The sequence below is a fragment of the Nipponia nippon genome, unplaced genomic scaffold (assembly GCF_047370975.1).
Source record: "Nipponia nippon isolate SJK-2023a ecotype South Korea unplaced genomic scaffold, ASM4737097v1 scaffold_5, whole genome shotgun sequence".
Classification (NCBI taxonomy): domain Eukaryota; kingdom Metazoa; phylum Chordata; class Aves; order Pelecaniformes; family Threskiornithidae; genus Nipponia; species Nipponia nippon.
The window spans coordinates 63454378-63473613 of record NW_028262369.1 but is presented as its reverse complement, the minus strand read 5'-3'; the positions used below and the strand labels follow the sequence as shown (position 1 = coordinate 63473613).

Below are 19236 nucleotides of genomic sequence, written 5' to 3'. Positions count from 1 at the left end.
GCACTTGTTATTTGATATCCTTTATGAAAACTGTATCCTAATGCAACTGCAAACGATTGAACTATATCCAGAAATATCTACTCCCTCTTTTTTTCCCACCCATTTATGTTGCCAAAATGTATACACAGATTTAGGGTGTTAAATTCTCCCTTTGAGTAATTAAAGTGGTCCTTCTTCCCCCAACGGAAAAAAGGAACCTGGAGCTGGCTGACATCTTTTACACACCAAGTCCATCCTGCTGCCATGGCAAACAACATGTCCCAAAAAGCTTTTATTGCACTTATCATTCCCTACTTTTGAAAAGCAATTTAGTTATTCACTTCCACCATTCCCCTACCTTGATAGTCAATAAACTGAATTCAAATCTTATTACTGGTATTTGGAAAGAGAACTGAAAAAAACTATCTTTTGCAAAGCATTATGTTTTCAACCAGATATAAACATAGGATTCCTTCAACACATTTCTGCGGATGTATAAAGTCTACTCTAACATAGGAAAAGGCAAAACAGCAAAGTGCAAAAACCTTCATCTTTGAAAACAGCATTTACTATAAGGTGTTATACACTAGAGAACAGCAACTGAAGTGGTAGGGATAAGGGGGAAACAGACAAACAGATCTGAGAAATCACGTGTATTTCATCTTCAAAGCACCATAAAAACAAAGCAAAACTTCTTTCTATTTTAAATCAAAGCTGATTTTTTAAATCAGTGTTCTGCCCATCAAGTACGGTAAAGCTCAGAAAACCTACTTGTTGCCAAACTCAGATGGCTAGTTCAGGAGCTGGAACTTATTAAGACAAGCTTCCTTCAGCAATCAAACCATCTCCAGAAATTTTATTTGTCACGGAAACCTAAGCAATGGGCAAAAAGCCAAGCTTACATACCCCTCTCCCCAACACACATCCCACTTGGCATTTATTTCACATCCGAAGGAGTTCTCTTCCAAGAGCTTGCCTAAATCTCAGTGGGCAGCCAGTTTAAGCATCACGTTTTCGTTTAGGAATATACAGCATGACTGACATTTAAAGTAAAATATTTCATTTCGGTCAGACTTCATCCATCTCACTTACCAAATGAGACCCCCGAACGGCAAGATGATTTCTGAATCCTCAAAGCGGTATGTGTCAAGATCTTACAAAACACTGAGACATGAAACAACAGCACTGGCAAGGCACCAGCTCCTTGACAGAAATGACAGTAGTTTAGTGTTGTTTTGCTGATTTGTGAAAGTAGATTGCAGCCACAGCTGCTGTGCAAACTGAATCATACTTTCCAGAGAGGGAAGAGAAAAGGAGACATCTTTCAGAAGACACGCTGTCTGGAGAAGTACTTCCAGATGCATCACCATGTACAGGGTGCATTTCCTATTATGCTGAAGCAGAGGTAAAGAGCCCTGCAGAAATAACAAGTCCTTCAAAAACTTCAGGCACAAACAAGCCCTTAAAAATTCTGCTGGTTTATCATTCTAGGTGTTTTAACTAACCTTCCACGAGTTGTGGCTAAATCAATAGATCTGGAAAAAGGGTGATGAAGATTTGTCCAGCTTTACTGGGGGAGGTGAAAGGCTCACGTCGATAGGATCCCACGACAGTGATTCTCAGGAGTTGCACCAGGAAGGATCTGCTCAAGAGCAAAGCATCCTGGCTTATAGAACCAGATGCTCACCGCTGGCTTGTTTTTATCCTGTGTGAGGTTGTTTTGTTTGTGGGTTTTCTGTTGTTGGTTTGTGGTTTTTTTTTCCTCTAAAAATACTTGGCAAACAATAAATAACTTTGATATCATAATATATGTCAAACCTAGCATAACCATATCACACTGAGAAAGTCTTCTAGCCAAAAATAAGGCTGGAAGAATATGAGGGAGCAGGAGTATCATATGAGTTTTTGTCCTGATATTACTTTACCCTATGAATGCATTTATGGCAATAAGGTAGATACAATACAGCTGTTTCTTCATATATAAAAAGTTTTCTTATAAAAAGTGGCGGCATGTAAAATCTGACAGACTTAATCTTTTTTTCCAGTGTTCATTTCTGGATATGTTATTATTAACTTGGTCTGAACTTAAGCTTCCATTCTGAATGAATTCCAATTTTGTAGTAATAATTTGCATTTGTGAGTGGGCAATAATTTATTGTGGCAAGTAAATATTGTCAAGTAATCTCTGTCACAAAATTTAAACAAAGAATACTCGGATTTGCGTACAAATGTCCCAGATTAGAAGCACTTTATAATCATACAGCTTTCCCATTGATACCCATGGGAAAACACTAATTTTCAAATGGTCTCTAAACACTTGTATGACAAATGACATAGTATCAATAGTATCATAGTATCAATAAATAGATTCAGAAGAGACTACTCAGGAAGAATGTGTGATAGATTTTCTTTGCCTTTTTGCTATAACATACACCTGATTTTCAGCCAAACTAAATCAGTGTAACACCACTAAAGTCAATATTTGATATTTTTTTCCATGAATTGTCATTGCTGTGGATGCAGCCAACAAATTTCTTGTTTACCTTACATCATCTTTTCTCAAATGAGGATAATTCATTTATAAACTAACTCCAAAATGAAAACTTGCAGATGTACCCAAAGGTAAAATCTACCCTTTCTTATTTTGGACAGCTATAACTATGTCTCAAGATAAAAGTCCAAAACATCAAAAAAAGTACTGTTTTCAAGATCAAGAGGATCAACTTTAAGTTGACAAATACCAAAAAAAGGGAAACACTAACCAACAAACACTTGCTCAAAATGACAGAAAGAGTAATTATTACATCAGCAGTTTATCTCTGGTTTGTAAAAATGCTAAGCTTCATATTGGAGTCCAAATTCACCATTATGCTGAACATGGATGAACATAAGTATTTCTGCATTGGGTCATCCACTATTGCTCAATTAGTCCTCCATGTGGAAGTAAAAATACTCCAAGAAGTTAAAAACCATAGCTTTAGCGTTTCTCCCTTGTTAGAATGATGGCAGTTCACACTGGTGCAGTTATATTACAAGCCGTATGAAGGAAGTTTCTTGAAATAGAAAACAATTTATTTCTAAACTGTTTAAAGAAAAACAAATGTATAAAATGCACATATTTTATTCCCTTATTAATTTTTAAAATTGTCTCTCTGGCCTGCTTGCCTTACAATAATGTTTCACCTGATTGCTTATGTCAGATATATTACTGTCATGTCACAAACCATGCTGTATTCCAAAGCAGATTAATGATGAATATTTGGTTAGAGATGAGAAAACAACACTGCACTGATTTTTGGAAGCCGAGGTCTGAGCAGAATTAATAAGGCAATGGGCACAGGGCAGAAATCTGCTTTGCACAGCATCGACGTTAACCACAGAATCTGTGGGTTGGCTAGCCAAAAAGGCAGGCTGATACAGTCGATAAATGTTTTCAGACAACGAAAGTTTAGCAATTATTTTTCTGATGTAAAATAGAAATTTTTGTTTGGAAGTCAAAGTTTCACTGAAGTAAACAGGATGTACAACGTAATACGTCATATTCTAACATTGTGAAATGAATGCACTTGCTGAACATAAGCAGCTGGGAGTGGGCAAAACGTGGAAAGCCTTACCTAGAGCTATATCATTCAGTCTGATCATAAACAGAGTGTTCCACAGAAATTAATGAGAATTTTTTTCAAATTACTACTTTGTCACTTCCCCCTAAGATACTTATTCCAATTTTTTCTGTTGAGCTGAGGCAAAACAAATTTAAGCCACTGTATTGAATTCAGTGCTACTTTTAAAGAAGGACATAGAATCATTTAGGTTGGAAAAGACCTTTAAGATCATCAAGTCCAACTGTTAACCTAACACTGCACGTCCCTAAGCGTCACATCTACATGTCTTTTAAACAGCTTCAGGGATGGTGGCTCAACCACTTCCCTGGGCAGCCTGTTCCAATGCTTGAAAACCCTTTCGGTGAAGAAATTTTTCCTAATATCCAATCCAAACGTCCCCTGGTGCAACCTGAAGCCATTTCCTCTTGTCCTATCACTTGTTACTTGGCAGAAGAGACCAACATCCACCTCGCTACAACCTCCTTTCAGAGAGCAATAAGGTCTCCCCCCCAAGCCTCCTTTTGTCCAGACTAAATATATTTATAGGAGGAAATATCCCTATTTTAAAGTGTTCCTTCTCTAAAATTTCCATTTATTTGGAAAAAAGCTCACTGAAATCACAATTCGTGATGTGCATACATTTAGCAAATATTGCTGTACAAGTATATATTCTTAGAATTGCCACAAACCTGAAGAACCAGCTGTCCCAAGCACCACTCCATTCTTTATTCTTTATATATAAGATACAAATTATTTTGATGAACTTACATCAAGGATAAATGGCATTCTGGCTTTGCATTTATAAATTCAAAACTTGACACGCTCCAACACACCGCTTTTCCCTCTTTTGCAGCTTCCCTGTTTGAAATCTGCTGCTCCAGAGACTCTCAAATCCATTCCCAAACCTGTTTCTTAATGTCAGCACAGCATTCAATGGTCAGGCTGCAATGTGCTTATCTTAATTTGACATTATGAAATGGAAATTCTTGGCAGGGAGAAGAGGAAAAACAATTTTCCAGATGCTAAACTTTGAGTCCATTTCTAGGTAAACTGCATATATGTTCATGACTAAAAAGCTTATTATTTTATCATCAGAGTGCTTGCAAATGTTCAGTTTAGCCAATTTTACTTTTCAGTCGAGAAACAACAGGCTGAGCAGTGCATGTAATATGTGTTCTACTGTTTATTCTACTAGTTAAGATTTTGTACTGGAGAAGAGCAACAGAACACAGAATATTTACACCGTATTATTCCTCTATCAACTACATCATGCATTCACTACCCAATTTCCAGTAAAATCCAACCAGCTGGCTGGGGCAATGAAATAAACGGGACATGCAACATTGCTTATGCATTTGAAATCTATGCTACCAAATATGTAACAGAAGAAAAAACACTCCCAAAGTCATCTATAATCTGTCTTCAGGGTTAGAAACAAGATTCATGGGGAGGGAAACACTTTGATTACACATCCACAAAGCTCCAGCATCATAGGGTGTATCGCTTGACACAGCAGATAATTGTTTATAGGAGATAAGTAGGCATACCTTTGAAAGTTTTAACTGGACAGTGTCACTTAAGTGACCACTGCAGAGAGTATAAATGTCCCACAGGATATTTAGTTAAAGTTTACTCACAGCAATGTAGTGACAAAAAAACAATTCTGACATTTGATTGAAAATCAAGTTGCTAGCAAATGCTGGCTTGGTGGTTTACCACCACAGATTTAAAACATTCCTTCTGTTTACCCCATTACTTTATTTAGCCTTCTAGATCTGGTAGGAAACAAACAGAAAATGCAAACACAACATATCTGAACAAGCAGTTCAAGCACTCATTACATCCGAGTGGGTGAGAGCTGTCTTAGGAAAACACTCCATTCTTCAAAGTGTAAAATACCTTCTCTTATATTTCTGAGTTCACAATATCTATTCTTTATCACAAGATATTTTTTCCCCCTGGTCTCTCTGTACAATACCCTAAAATGATTGCTAATATAATTTGTTTCAGAAATTAGACAAATCATCCTGATTTCTCTGAAAACTGGGGAAAACTTTTCTATACCTTTAAGCCATGACATATCTAGGCTGGTTATCTACAGAGGGGGTATTAAGATTTTAATCATTTTTAAAAAAAAATCTTCCCCCCCCAACACTACAAATGTCATATGCACATGCTGTAAATCATAACTCAAATTCAAAATACATACTGGATAGTACTTGCGCAGAATTTAAAACCAAAAGCTGAAACAGACACTTGCCTACTGTATCTGAAAGCCATCAGTCACGTAAAGAAAAATCAGTCTACCAACTCACATGAAATTATCTTTTGATACTTATTTTGTCTGTCAATCTTCATCCAGACGCTTTCATCTTCTCTTTCAATGTGTGTTAAAAATCTGTCTGAATCTTAAGTGACTATTGAAAAGCTTTAAACAATCTGATACTTTATTCAATTGTTAGTTTGTCCTCTGAACAGATATTACACCAAATTGTAGCTTGCAGAACACAAACAGAGTGAAGAGGCATGTTTCAGCCATATCCTCTCTCTAACGGATGCCATTGAGGACCACTTAGTTGATATGTTCTTCTACTATTTTTGGTATAAAAGGAATACAGGCAGCAACTTGTAGAGTGATTCAGTATCAGTGAATAGATTTGACAGAGCTTCTCCTTCATTGTTAAAGGACACTTCCCCATTTCAGGTAACTGTGAATAGGTATTTTTAAATTATTTCGTGTTTTTGTAACTGCTTTATCCAACAAAGAAAACTGGCACTAAATTTGCCTAGATTTTTTTTTTTCCTCTTTCCAAAGTAACGTTTTCACCAAAAAAAAGCTTCTGCCATCTTGAAAATAGGAGTTTTGGCCAAAATCACAAATTAGGTTTGATTCAATTTGGGGAGGGAGAAAAGAGAAGAGGATATGGGATTGATTCAGAGAAGAACTACCATCATGTTTTTACCTAGTAATTCAGTAGGACAAATTGAGTTAACAGATTTGAACTCTTAGCACTCATGTCCCAGGAGAACATCAGAATAACCAGTGTCATGTCCTCAGGAACAGATCCTCTAAACACATTCTGCCGGTGGTTTTCTACTTGGCATAAGATCATAAAATACCTGTTGCAAATATTTATTCTACCTCCAGATGAGAGTCAGACACAAGACTATGGAATTATTCCATCTCTCTTACTCTCATTAAATATGTGGATAGACATGACAGCAAATACCATGTAGACTGAAGGGTTAAAACACCCAAAGCCTGTTTAGCCCAACTACTAGTATACTGTTAATTTGAAGATGGGCCCTTATCTCTCATATAACTACCTACCATCCTGCAGATTCATTCTCTCGCTCCATTTCTGTCTCTGACATAATAAATATTTAAGCATTTTATATAAATCACCACATTGAGCACACAATAAAAGAAAGGCAATTCAACACTAGACTACCTTCTAGCACAGGCACACTCTGAACAGATTAGTGTTGTGACTCCTCAAGCAGAGTAAAGTGATAAAAGTCACTGCAAGTAGTTGATGATAAATTGTCATATGAGGATACCCACCTAAGAAAACACCATACTACTAAACATTGTCTATAAATGCTAGAAATTGTATCCTGTCTGCCAGCTTTCATGGCTGTATTTTTACAATTTTGATTATCACTCAAGTTATACAAACATTTCATTCTTTTGTATTATTTCTGTTGATTTTCAACAAGACAAGCACCACCTGCTGGAAGAGTTTCAACACAGCAAAGTAAACCATCATTCTCTTTAATTCCTCTATGTTCCCTTCTTTGCCACTTCACAATATAAGATGAATTGTATGCAAAAGTTTAGATGAGCTTCCAGAATTTAAAACAAAGCAAAATAACACGATCAATGTATATATTAATACAATACTAACATTTTAAATTCAATTGTTCTTTTCCATTTGAATACAAATATGGCATTTTTCTGACTTGATCCATTTCTGTAAAAAAACCTGAGATCTTTATCTATAACATGTTGTTCTGAAGAAACTCTTAGACAGGCATATGAATATATTTCAAATAGGTAAAATGCAGGTTTAGTAGTTAAAGAGGTGACAAAGTGATCAAAGAATTCATTAGACTGCCAAAAGTTCCTTATCAACTGAGACAGATGGAAAACACATCTAGAATAAGGAATGTGTTGAGAATATTTTAACTCACAAAATCAGCTTTTTATTTAGAAGTTACAATTTTAAGCCATTCTCTTTCTTCTAATTTGCTAATGAACAGTTGTTTACTGTGTCTATGCTGATTAAAAACCAGCACCATTATGCTTGCTGTATTGTCCTGACACTTTCAATATAGGAAGAGTAGAGTAGCACAAGGAAGCATGATGGGATGCATAACTATGCACAGATGTCATATTAGCTAAAGTAATCCCCAGCTGTTTGTGATAAAGCTTCAAGTGAGGTTAATAAATCAGCATATTTTTTATTTCATTAAAAAGGATAAGGATGAAATAAAGAAGCTTTACTTACATCCAGGAAGGATCCAAAGCTCAGTTTTACAATTGAATCTAGATGAATACTGAAAGAAATGCTTATGAATATGTGTCTGCATCCTTAAATGTATTTACATTAATTGTTCAGTCACCTACTGTGTTTATTTTATGCAAATATTCCAGCAAGAAGTTTGATGACAGAATCTTTATACAACTATAAAATTTCAGATTAATTGCTTTCTATAAGTATTCTGGCAATTCTGACACAAAGATTCATTGGAACAGGAAACAAAAAATCCATGCGATTCCAGCTTCAGTTTCAAATGGCAAGTATTTGGAATTAACTATGCATAAGCAATTTGCACCCTAAGAATTTTCCACACTGACTGGTTGCTTCACACTGCTTGATTCCAAATAATAAATACATCTGAAGACATCTTAGGGTCTTAATGAAATTTAAGGGGGGGGGGGGGAATCACTAAGTGAATTTTTTTGTTAGTGAACTATTCATACATCACTACTTTCATCACTAAGAGTATGTCTGAAATAGGCAAAAAAAATAACAATGATTTTAAATGACCACAGCAACACTAATAGCTTAAGTCATGATGATGAAAAATCAGTATGGACTCGGTATGAGCTAGTGAACATGGGTACGTGGACCTAGATTTTAAAATTCCAGTGAAGAACAGAGTGCTGAGAAAAACCTAGGAGCAATGTAAGTCCCATAAATGCTGAAGTTCCCAAATACAGACCATTAGCTAAAAATGGTAGAAGCATGAAAATGGTACTACTGCTTTCTTACTTGCCCTTCTAAAAAGTTATTTTTAGTGCAATTGGAGACTTCAAGCTAGATGTGAAACCTTCTACTTCTTCCTACATTTTAACCTATTTTTAGAGTAAAAATTGTTTCTATTTTAGAAAACAGGAAACCCCCTGCTTTATTCAATCCCATTTGTTATGAGATAGTAACTGTTTAATGGTCTTATTTGAAGAGAACCTCATGGTATAATCAGACAAGAGAAGAAACTGCAAATCCTATGGTTTTGAGAACAGGCTTCACATTAAGAAACATTTGAAGTGTGAGGAAACTTAACATCTTATTTTCAAACTTTATAATGTTAACTCTTAAACAAACATTATTAACCATACAATGATCCCAACAACTTATCACAGACAGAAGACACATCCCAGATCTGACATTAACTACCTCTGGGATCTAACTGCTCCTGTCAGCAATGGAAGAATTAGCTTTGAATTCCCATAGTGTTTAACTGATTAATTGGAAGGAAACATTTTATCCTTGGTCACTAATCACCACTGGCCAGAAGGTTCGAGACTAATTATTTTAAAAGAACTTACAGAAGAATTGACTATGCAATTTTTGTGAGTTACTAGAAGCAAAATTCTGTCCTTCACTTAGTAGGGCAAACATTGTTCTACTTCATAATATTCAATTTAATAATGCCTCTTATAAACCAGTTTGATTAATTCTGACAAAAAAAAAAAAAAAAAAAAAACCAACAAAAAAAACCACATTAACTGAAGTTCTAACAGTTACCAAGACTTTTCCCATAACACTTTAGCCAAGCTTGCTTTTATTAGCGTCACAGATAGCTTTTTTTTCTGGGAGCAGGAGGACACAGTTCTTTTTACGTGTGGAATATAATCTTTTTTTAACTTTATTTACCCCCCAGGGCTTGGGAAGGATTTCTGCTTATTCCAATGCATTCTGGTCATCAAACTTCTGGGTGTAGCCATCAAGTTCTCTACTAGGTTTGCAGACAAGGGTAAAAACAGAAAACAAACTTGCTTTAAATACAGGCACACTTAGTTGCTGTTTTAGTCATTACAGTCTAGTTATACAAGACCAGGCAGGTTTGTAGAGTTTGTCTCTTACAACTGCCAGTAGAAGAGCACAGGGAAGATCACTTAAAGCAATATTCTTAGACCATTGCTACAGTTGCTGTTGCCTGTACAACTATAGTCCATTGGACAGTGGAGAAGAAAAATCTAACTACACCTGACCTCTGCCTCCTGTACAGAGCAGAATGACAGAGCATAAGTTCTGATTTCTCCTCTTGATAATACAAGGTAATATTTTCAGACCCTTCTCCCAAATGTGACCACTAGAAATATACACAGTTCTGGAATTCCTTTTAAGTCATCTTTTAATATCTATGCATTATTTTAAGTGATATATTACCTAGAATATAAGTATCATCTAACCACGAATTTAGCATTGCTATTGTAAACACAGCTAATGGATATACCACCAAACCTAGAGTTCAATATTGATTTGGTAAGTTAATATTGCCATTTGCTAAACAGCATTGCCAGACACAGAATCTTTGCTCCTGAAGGAAGAGCTCAGCTACAACTTTTTTCAAAGATCAGTCATGATCAACCTTTTTCCTGGCTAAAGAGGAGCTACCAAGTGCTCCCTTTTTACCAGCTGAGGCAAGCACGTTTTTGAAAAGTGTGTTGTATGCTCTGTGGGGAGAAGCAGGTATGTGGTTTCACCCAGTCTCTCCATCTAACTACATACACAAGAAGCATTTTCTGGTAGTTTATTCCCTGAAAAATGAAGTTTGGATATCACAGGAAAGGCAGCTGGAAAAGCTCAAACACTTTAACAGGATATTTTTAAATGAGTCACTGAGATTAAATTTTACTATATACACCATGAAATATTAAAGAAAACAAACCCAAAAATTCCTGTTAGTTGTTTGTTACATAGGAAACCATTTCAAGGCTGAGTGACGAAACAGTCACTTCTTCAGTTTGAGTCAGCACGTTGTTTTTTTTAATTCAACACCTAAACTGAAAAAATCCAGGTTCTAAACTGCTTTATTCACATCAACCAATTTTTCTCTCTGGTCTGAACATGGTCAACAGGATGGGGACTACTTTTTGTGCATGAGCAAATAAGGGCTGAGAAAATTAAGTGCAGCTTAAATGATTAAATCATTGTTTTAAAATAAGAATAATCATGGAAAAGATAATCCCTACATTCCCAAGCATTACACGTGTTGGCATTTGAATCATACCTTGTGTATGTTCAGTGGCTCTGAATTACACTAAGAAGTTGCAATTTTTATAGCTGCAGAGCAGGTATGTCATTTTGATGCAATGTTAGATCAGAGCTGACTACTGCTTAGAGGAAAAGCACAAATGCTACACTGAAATCTACTTTAAACTGTTTTCTTTCCCTTTTAGGATAAAAGGTTTATTTATAACCAATATAGTCCATTTAGGAAAAGGAAAAAAAAAATACTTTTATGTTTTTATAGGTTTAATGTATCTCCAGGGATCCATATGATTCAACACAAGAAACAAAGATAAACACCTTTGCTTTTCCCACACATTTGTGGCAAAAGCTTTTAAACAGTAAGGGCTCCATAAAGAAAAAAAAAAATTGCAGGAGCTAAAAAACACCAAAAAAGTCAATATTTTTCTTTCATTAGCTATTCAAATATGGATTCAATCAATAGTATGTCTGGTAAGTATCTATCACCACTTACAGTGGAATAATTTTGGAAAGATTTTATTGCAATCTTAGTTCTGATTCAAATTAGGAAAAAAGTATTAGAAGTAAGAGACTGTGAGTGTCAAAGTGCTATTGATTATTTAAAAAAAAATATTAAAACAAAATGAGAACACCAATAAATGATCAGAGTCCAAAAGCTTCACTTGTCTTGATTCAGACCTGCAGACGTTCTCAGGTTAAAAGATCTGCAATAACTTACTCTCGATGATCCCGTCTTCGCAGCTTCACTGTACTTCATTTACTCTAATTGCAATGGCATAGACAAAGAAAATACTTGGCTTGAACACAAAGCCTGCGTCTGGACCAATGCTGTCAGTCTGATTTCTTTACCCAAATTTTAAAGAATTCCAAAGTGGGTCAAAGAAAAGATAGGACTATACTGGAAGTAGAATATTATAATCCCTTTGAAGTTATATCGGATTTAGTATTCTGAATGGGACTTTAAACTGGATAGGACTGCTTTGCTCAAACCTCCATGTCCACACTGAATTCAACAGAAGTTATTCTGTGCTACTGAAGTTGGATTTAAAAGCTTCCCTTTGTATTCCTCAGCCCAGGAAATGAAAAGGATCTCCAGATGGTGTTATGAAGGGCTTTTTGCCCTTTTTTTTTTTTAAATATCAAAAGGATTTTCATTTCTGTGCTAATAACAGAGTCAAATATCTAAATCTACAGTTTATGCAGCCATATTTAGTTCTGTACATGGGCCTTCTGAAAATAAATCAACAATATAATTTTAATTAATCTTGAATTTAATGAAATTATTTTTACATATATTTTTACATATATTTTAGAGACACACATTTGTCATCAGAAGTAAACTTATCTAATTGTGAATAAAATGTAAATAACCTCTTCAGACAGAAGTTTATAATTCTTTAAATCAAACAAACTTTTATCCCCATAGTTTGTCTCTGGTCAGAATAATTAATCCTCCTGCAAAATACCCAGCCAGCTAATATCCTGATACATGTGACAGAGGCTGAAGTTTGACTTACACATTTAAGTTCAATATCGGAAGCTGAGAGATGCTGGGTCTTGAGTCTTTATGCCTCAGCATCTTAATATGCTCACAGTCAAAGCTTGCCGAGACACTTTAAAGAAAGGCAGCTGAATGTTTAGGGGAGGTTGAATTGGATCAGGAAAAGAGCTGCAGCACCTTTTCCTGTGAATTATGTTGCCTTAGCGAAAGCAGCCCCTTTTAAGCAGATTCCTAAATTAGAAACACTTAGTCAAGTAAGCCAGCCCAAACTGTTACATACCACTTGTTAGTAGCAGAGGAGGATCCCAGCACAGAGATCACGGCACAGGTAAGAGCACCCAAACAACAACCATGTGGTTCATGTGATTTGAAGTGTACTCCAAGTAAAAGAACAGCTGTCAAGATAGCAGTTGGAATGGTACACAGATTTACAAGAAAATGGCCATACTAGCCATTTATGGAAACAGGGAGGCATGTGGGAAGACAGGAAGATATGAAAACTGCTATCAGAGATTTTAGGGGGAAGCTCACCAGTTACTTTGATCATGTTGAGAAAATTGCACTGAAAACCTTCACCCAGAAAATTGATTTGTTGGTTCCCCTACCAGGTAGATACTCTGTATGATAAAATGCAGAGGACAGTGAAGAAAACAATTTTACTCCATGAATAGCCTTAAAATAACCTGGGTTACTTTGCATCCATTAAACAAAGAGAGATTGAGGCATGACAAAGCAATACTTGTATGTGCGTTTTTTTACAAAAACTGGAGCTACACCAGGAGCACACAATTTTGTAACATGCAAGAGTACATTGACAGGGATGAGTTTAATATCTGCCTCCTATTGTATATACATTTGTCCAGAGCTTAATACAAAGACAAATAATCCTGATCATGGGCAACTGATGTTATCAACAGCATCAACAGCTCTAAATTCAGCTCAAAGAATAAGGAAAGCAAAATCAATGATTTGTATATTGATTTCATACATTTATTTAGTGCAATGCTATCAGCCTAAGACTACTTTAAGTTTCATATTTAAATGTCAATTAGTCACCAGGAATTAGGAAGCACCATTTGTATCAATTTTGTTGAAATACCTTCCCTTGAACCATCAGACACTAAAATTAAGGTGAGCATTACAAATATTGATTCTTCATATATAAGATAAAATTATTTGTGCTGTTTTACAGACAGGTAAGGTGATGTCAGTTTTAGTCAAAGCAGTATCAGTAAGACAACCAACAAGCTAAATTTAGGTTCAATAGGTCACACCAATCACTTGCACATTATTTTTATTTTGTCATTTTGCTTGGATAATCAGATTATACCTGCATTTCAGTCTTTCACAATTTAATTAGGCAAAGCCTTCATTCATTCAAGCTACTTGCACAATTATGGCAGATAATTTAGGGATGTAGACAAAGATGAAGAAGAAATCAAAGCTGACATGATGCAGAAAAACAACTGAATTAACATTTTTTCTTTGTCAAAGAGGCTCCTTCTCCACCTGCTCTCCCTTTCCTCCTCTTGGGCATCTGTCTAAGCAGAGCATCCATGGGTGTTGACAGGTTAGCAGATTTCTGTTAATTTTTCAGACCTGTAAACATCTATTCTTTATTTAGCAGTGATGCCCACCAGTTACAAGCAGCTTTAAAGCACTGCCGTTCATGATGCAGTCTGGGGTCAACAGTCACAGTGCAGCCTTTCAGAGCCAGTACTGCACAGAACTGCGTGGGGTTTGTGAAGGTCAGAGGAATATTTTCAACTTCTAGTAGTTAAAGATCCAGGTTGAAAACTTTGGCAAGTCTAGAAAATTCTGCCATGGATGCGTTAAAAAAAAGACAGCAATTTTAGTACAAATAATTTTGCTATTTTTGCTTATCTAAATGTAGAGGGAAACCTGTTATTCAACAAGCAATTCAATACTCAATTGCATATTCAGTATGAAAAACCTGTTAGCCTAGTTTCTAGTGTACTTTTTGTTTGTAAGCAAGAGGCAGACAAGTGAGTAAAAGTGAGAAGGAAGGCAGTGTAAAGTGTTAGAGTAAGTACTTATAAGGTCTGTTACAACAGTGTCTAGAGGTGCTATTTGTTGACACAACAGCTACTTAAAAGCCACATTTAGATAAGCAACTGATACAACACAATTTCAAACCACTGCTCAGAAACTAAGGCACACCAAGCATTATTAGAGAGAGCTGTGCTGCTTCTTGGATTTGTTTTTATTAAAGTATTCCAGAAGAAAAAGGGAAACCTCCCCCAAAATTAGCCACATCTGATTCAAAGTAATTTACACAGAGAAAATACTGTTTTCCTACATTTTAGATGTCAGATCAATTAAAATTTCTCAGACAAGCACGGATTAAAACTCATGAGCAGGAAACTGTGCATGGCACAGCTTATAATACAACAGCCTGAAATTCAATAACATAAGCAAATGACTACAAATAACTTCATGATTAGAAGAAAAGAAACAAAGTCACAACTTCAGCAGAGTACACCTCTGAGCACCATCCTCAAGCAGGTGATAACCCAGCCACAGAGGCTGGAAATTTCCACATTCAGCTTACACTAATGCTGCACAGTATAAATGTAAACAGGAGGAAGCAAAAAGGGCATAGATACTACAGAGTACATTATGGTATAGAAGACATTTGTATCAAAAATAGAAAAAACTAGCAGAATAGGTAACCCTCTAAGCTTATTTAGTAACTAGAAGAACTATAGTACCTATGTACTATACCTACATAAATAACTATAGCTCTGTCACTGGTATTAGGGCTGCTGCATCAGCAAGTTATGCATGCATGTATGTATATTCATATACAGAAGGGATGAGTATGTACAATTCCCCACTTAGGAGCTCTGAGACTTCAGTACTATAAGCAGTCTCCTGTAGTTTATAATCAAAATACTTCATTGTCTGGCAGTACCAGACCAAGACCTCTTTAAAATTTGTATGACTTCAAGAGTACCAGAACAGCTAAAACTCAGGGACCTGCTAGGTCTCTCAGTATACAAGAAGAGAGCCACAAAACAAAGCTCCACACCCTTCTAGGAAATCCCATTCCCTTTGAGTATCAACACACTGTCTGGCATTTTGCAATATGTCTGTTTCCACTGACGTTTTCTCTGAAGTTTTTACACATGCACCATTCTCCATACCTACAAAAGGATACCTTCACCCTTCAATTAAAGTGCACTTTATTTGTATTTATTTCCATCTCTCTATTTCCTGCACTACTAGAAGTTCAGGATTCTTTACAGGTCAGACATTCAGACGAACGTACAGAGTTAGGATGTAAGCTAAAACAAGCTTTTCTTCCAGTAGCGAGAAGCTCACAAGTAATTGATGAATGAGAGAGGTATTGGTGAAGTTTATGAAGGGTTTCCATTTGAATAAGACTGCTGAATAAAAGTAGGACAGTTCTTTGAACACCTGAAGTTACAGGAAGTTACTGCCAGAAAGCTTCTCAAAGACTTTTTAATCACAGTATCCTTGATCAGTTCCTGGATCACTTTTTTTTCGTTAAATTGAAATAATTTGTAATTGACTCCATCTCTCATGATCTTGAAACCAGATACAGCTGTATTTCAGTTCTGCCCATTATTAAGCTCAGTAGAAACGTCATATGTTCTTCTGTAAAGTTTCTTCCACCATACATTAGTAGGACAACAGGTAGCCATCAGCATTTGAGTCCAGAATTCAAATAGAAAGTGAAAAGGTTCAAGCACTCTTATATGAGCACCTGTTTTATTTGAAAGGAAACGCTCAGATGACAAAGCTGTTTATTTCCCAAATGCCTAAGAAACCAGAAGGATTTCTTGTGTTGGTGCTTGATGAAATTAATGACAACTCAGGTCATTTACACATCATTTATAACTTGTCCAGAATTACAGAAATACTGACATAAGTACATGGTGCTGCGTGATTGAGAGCCCTCCAGAAATCTTACCAATCTCTCATGACAAAATAACATTTGATTTTGATCCTCTAGGTCTTTGGGTTTTATTTCAGAAGTTTGCTTTCTGTTTTACTGTATGCCTCAGGCCCATCTAATATCTTTTTTTTTAAAGACTTTAGATTTTCAAAGAAAAAAAAAAATCCACTTCAGGAATGAAATGAGGGGTGGGCAGCAAGTTATCAGGCTATGTAGACCTCTTGGACTGAAAATAAAACAAATTCTTAAAAATACACAAAGGAGTGACATAAGCTGCCCAACGCAGATCAAATAGAGTTTTTAAAAAATAATAAAAAAATACCAGAAAACAAGAAAAGATATGAGAAAAAAAATTAACTGCAAAATCAGAGACTGAAAGGACTACATTTTCAGGAACGATTAAGTGCTTATGCTTTCAAAAATACTTCAGTCAGAAAGTCTTTGGTAACCAACCACTGATTTGAGACTGGATTTTCAGCATTTAAATAGAAAGTCTCCGGAATCCAGAGTCCTTCCGCATGGATCCTTGCAGCACTGTAACCTTAAGCTTAATTTGCTTTGATTCTTGATATCAAGATATCAAACCATTTTTCCTTGTTAAAAAAAAAAAAAATTCATTTTATTATTAGGGTTGTGTGAAGATCAATAAAAATCAACATGAGATCATTAAAATCAATGAGGAAAACTCTGAACACTGATTTCAGGGAAAGTTCCCCAATACTTCTATAAAAAGAATTTAACTGTGAATCCACAGTGGAAATAGCCTTACAAGTTAGACCTCTCTTCACTATATGCAACCAGAGTATCAGGTTCATATGTTCGACTCCAAAACAGTGTGCTTGCTGCGGTTGTAAGAAATTAAAGGTATTGCACTTTGAAGTATTGCACGGCATGTGTAATGAGTCAGTGGGCTCATTTCTATAGTCTTACTAAGATGCTGACAGGATTGACAGTGACAGAGCTGAAACTTTTGGATAAGCAGCAATATGGGTTTTTTTGAAGGATAAAAAATTTTTCACAAAATCCACGTTAAGTAAAAAATGAGTATTATCAGGGGACCAGGCAAGAAGAGAAGTATGTTCATGTTAGGCACTTACATTGCCCTATCTTAAGAACCGAACCAGGCAATTTGGCACTTTCACATGTGCAACAGTATTACTTTTACTTTATTTCCATCATTTTTGCTTCTTTGAATCTTCTTTTCATATAAGAAGCTTAAAGGCTTTGGACTTTGGCTTCTTCTGACCCAAATATATGATGCTTCAGAGAATATTTCATTGGGAGACACTAAAGAAAAGATAACTCTTTAAAACATCAGAGATTCAGGTGAAAATTTAAGATCCGATTCTTCTAATGTCTTGGGGAAAATAGCATAGCTGGAAATACACTGAAATGCAATACATCATTATTTGTCATGTATATTGTAGTCACACCTAGAAGATTCAGAAAACTCTAGCAAAGGAAAAAAAAAAAAAAAAATCTTTAATTCAGAGATTCCACTCTAAAAAGAGATGAGAAGTAACAATCTGAGATGGTGCTAAATATGCTTGACTATAGTAGTGTCTGAGATGACCTCCTGTCATCCCTTCTACCCTCAGTTCTCCTATGAACTTACAATGCTAAGCTAATGTCCTTATACATGTAGTAATAGGAATTGAACAACATGGTACAACAAAGTGTGGTTTCCCTCGCAACACCAACACAGTTCAAGAATACATGGCATTACTGAAAAATGCATTTCCATAGACAGTCAGGTATCCTCAGAGCACCAACACAGCTTGATGGCTTTGGGAGTGGAAGAGGACCAGAGGGAATCTCTAGGCCTTATAATTAATTTAGCAGTACTAACCAATAGGCTGCCCTTCTTAACCCAAGGTTTTACATGTCTTTTGGTAGCCAAGGTCATCTACACGTTATTCCAGTCATATTGACAAAAACTGTACCTTGCATATCTTGTTTTCAGGTACAACAGAAACTTCCCAATCAAGACGTGCTGTACACTGCTAATATGCTGAGCCAGCTCTAGGGCCCTACTTCAGCTGCTTCTGAGATGCAAGGTGGTCAGAGGATCCAATCCTTCACAAAAAAGAAATCCACACAAAAAAAATTGGAATTAGATGCAATACATCTAAGCTTCAGGGATTCACAGCTACTGCAGTAACTACACCAAATATGAAGAGCTGGCACAAGATACCACAGCACAGGACTTGCACCCTTCTTGTACTTGGGCTTTGACTTGCATTTGTATCTAACCAATGTCCTGTGAACACGTAGAACCCGTTTCATTTAGATTCTACCCTCTAGGCAATGTAAACTTGATTGCTTTCCTGCTTGTGCATTAGCACAGTATTTCTTAGTGAAGTTTCACTTCCAGGACCAAATATTAGGTTAAGTTCACTGAAGTAATTTCCTTTCCTTAATAGGGAAATAACAATAGTAATGATGTGGCAGTTGCACTGCTCAGGATACCACTTCTACAGTGTAAAGCCATACCAATAAAGACTGTAAAATGGAGGGGGAGGGAAGAATCAGCTAAGTAAATAACTACTATGCAGAATTGCTTTTAAAGAGAGAAATTCCTGCCCAAACCTGAAGACCGAAGTCTATCAAATATGATCCTTAATTTCACCTTGTAACACTTAGTACCCTGAATAAAGGAGATCTACCCGGCTGTTTCATTGAAAAAGAAATGAGCATTTGATGTAA

The 19236-nt window shown here is 36.0% G+C and overlaps 1 long non-coding RNA gene across 4 annotated transcripts in view; it reads right to left on the bottom strand.

Annotated features, from left to right (window-relative positions):
• LOC148052287 (uncharacterized) overlaps positions 1-19236 on the bottom strand; it is a 203746-nt gene that overhangs the window by 95217 nt on the left and 89293 nt on the right. For 2 of the 4 annotated variants that reach the window (XR_015698928.1, XR_015698930.1), the window contains exon 3: positions 18474-18606. The exons of the other annotated variants lie outside the window; for them this stretch is intronic. This is a non-coding gene — a long non-coding RNA (uncharacterized LOC148052287). The remainder of the gene's footprint in view (positions 1-18473; positions 18607-19236) is intronic. 4 annotated transcript variants of the gene reach the window in all.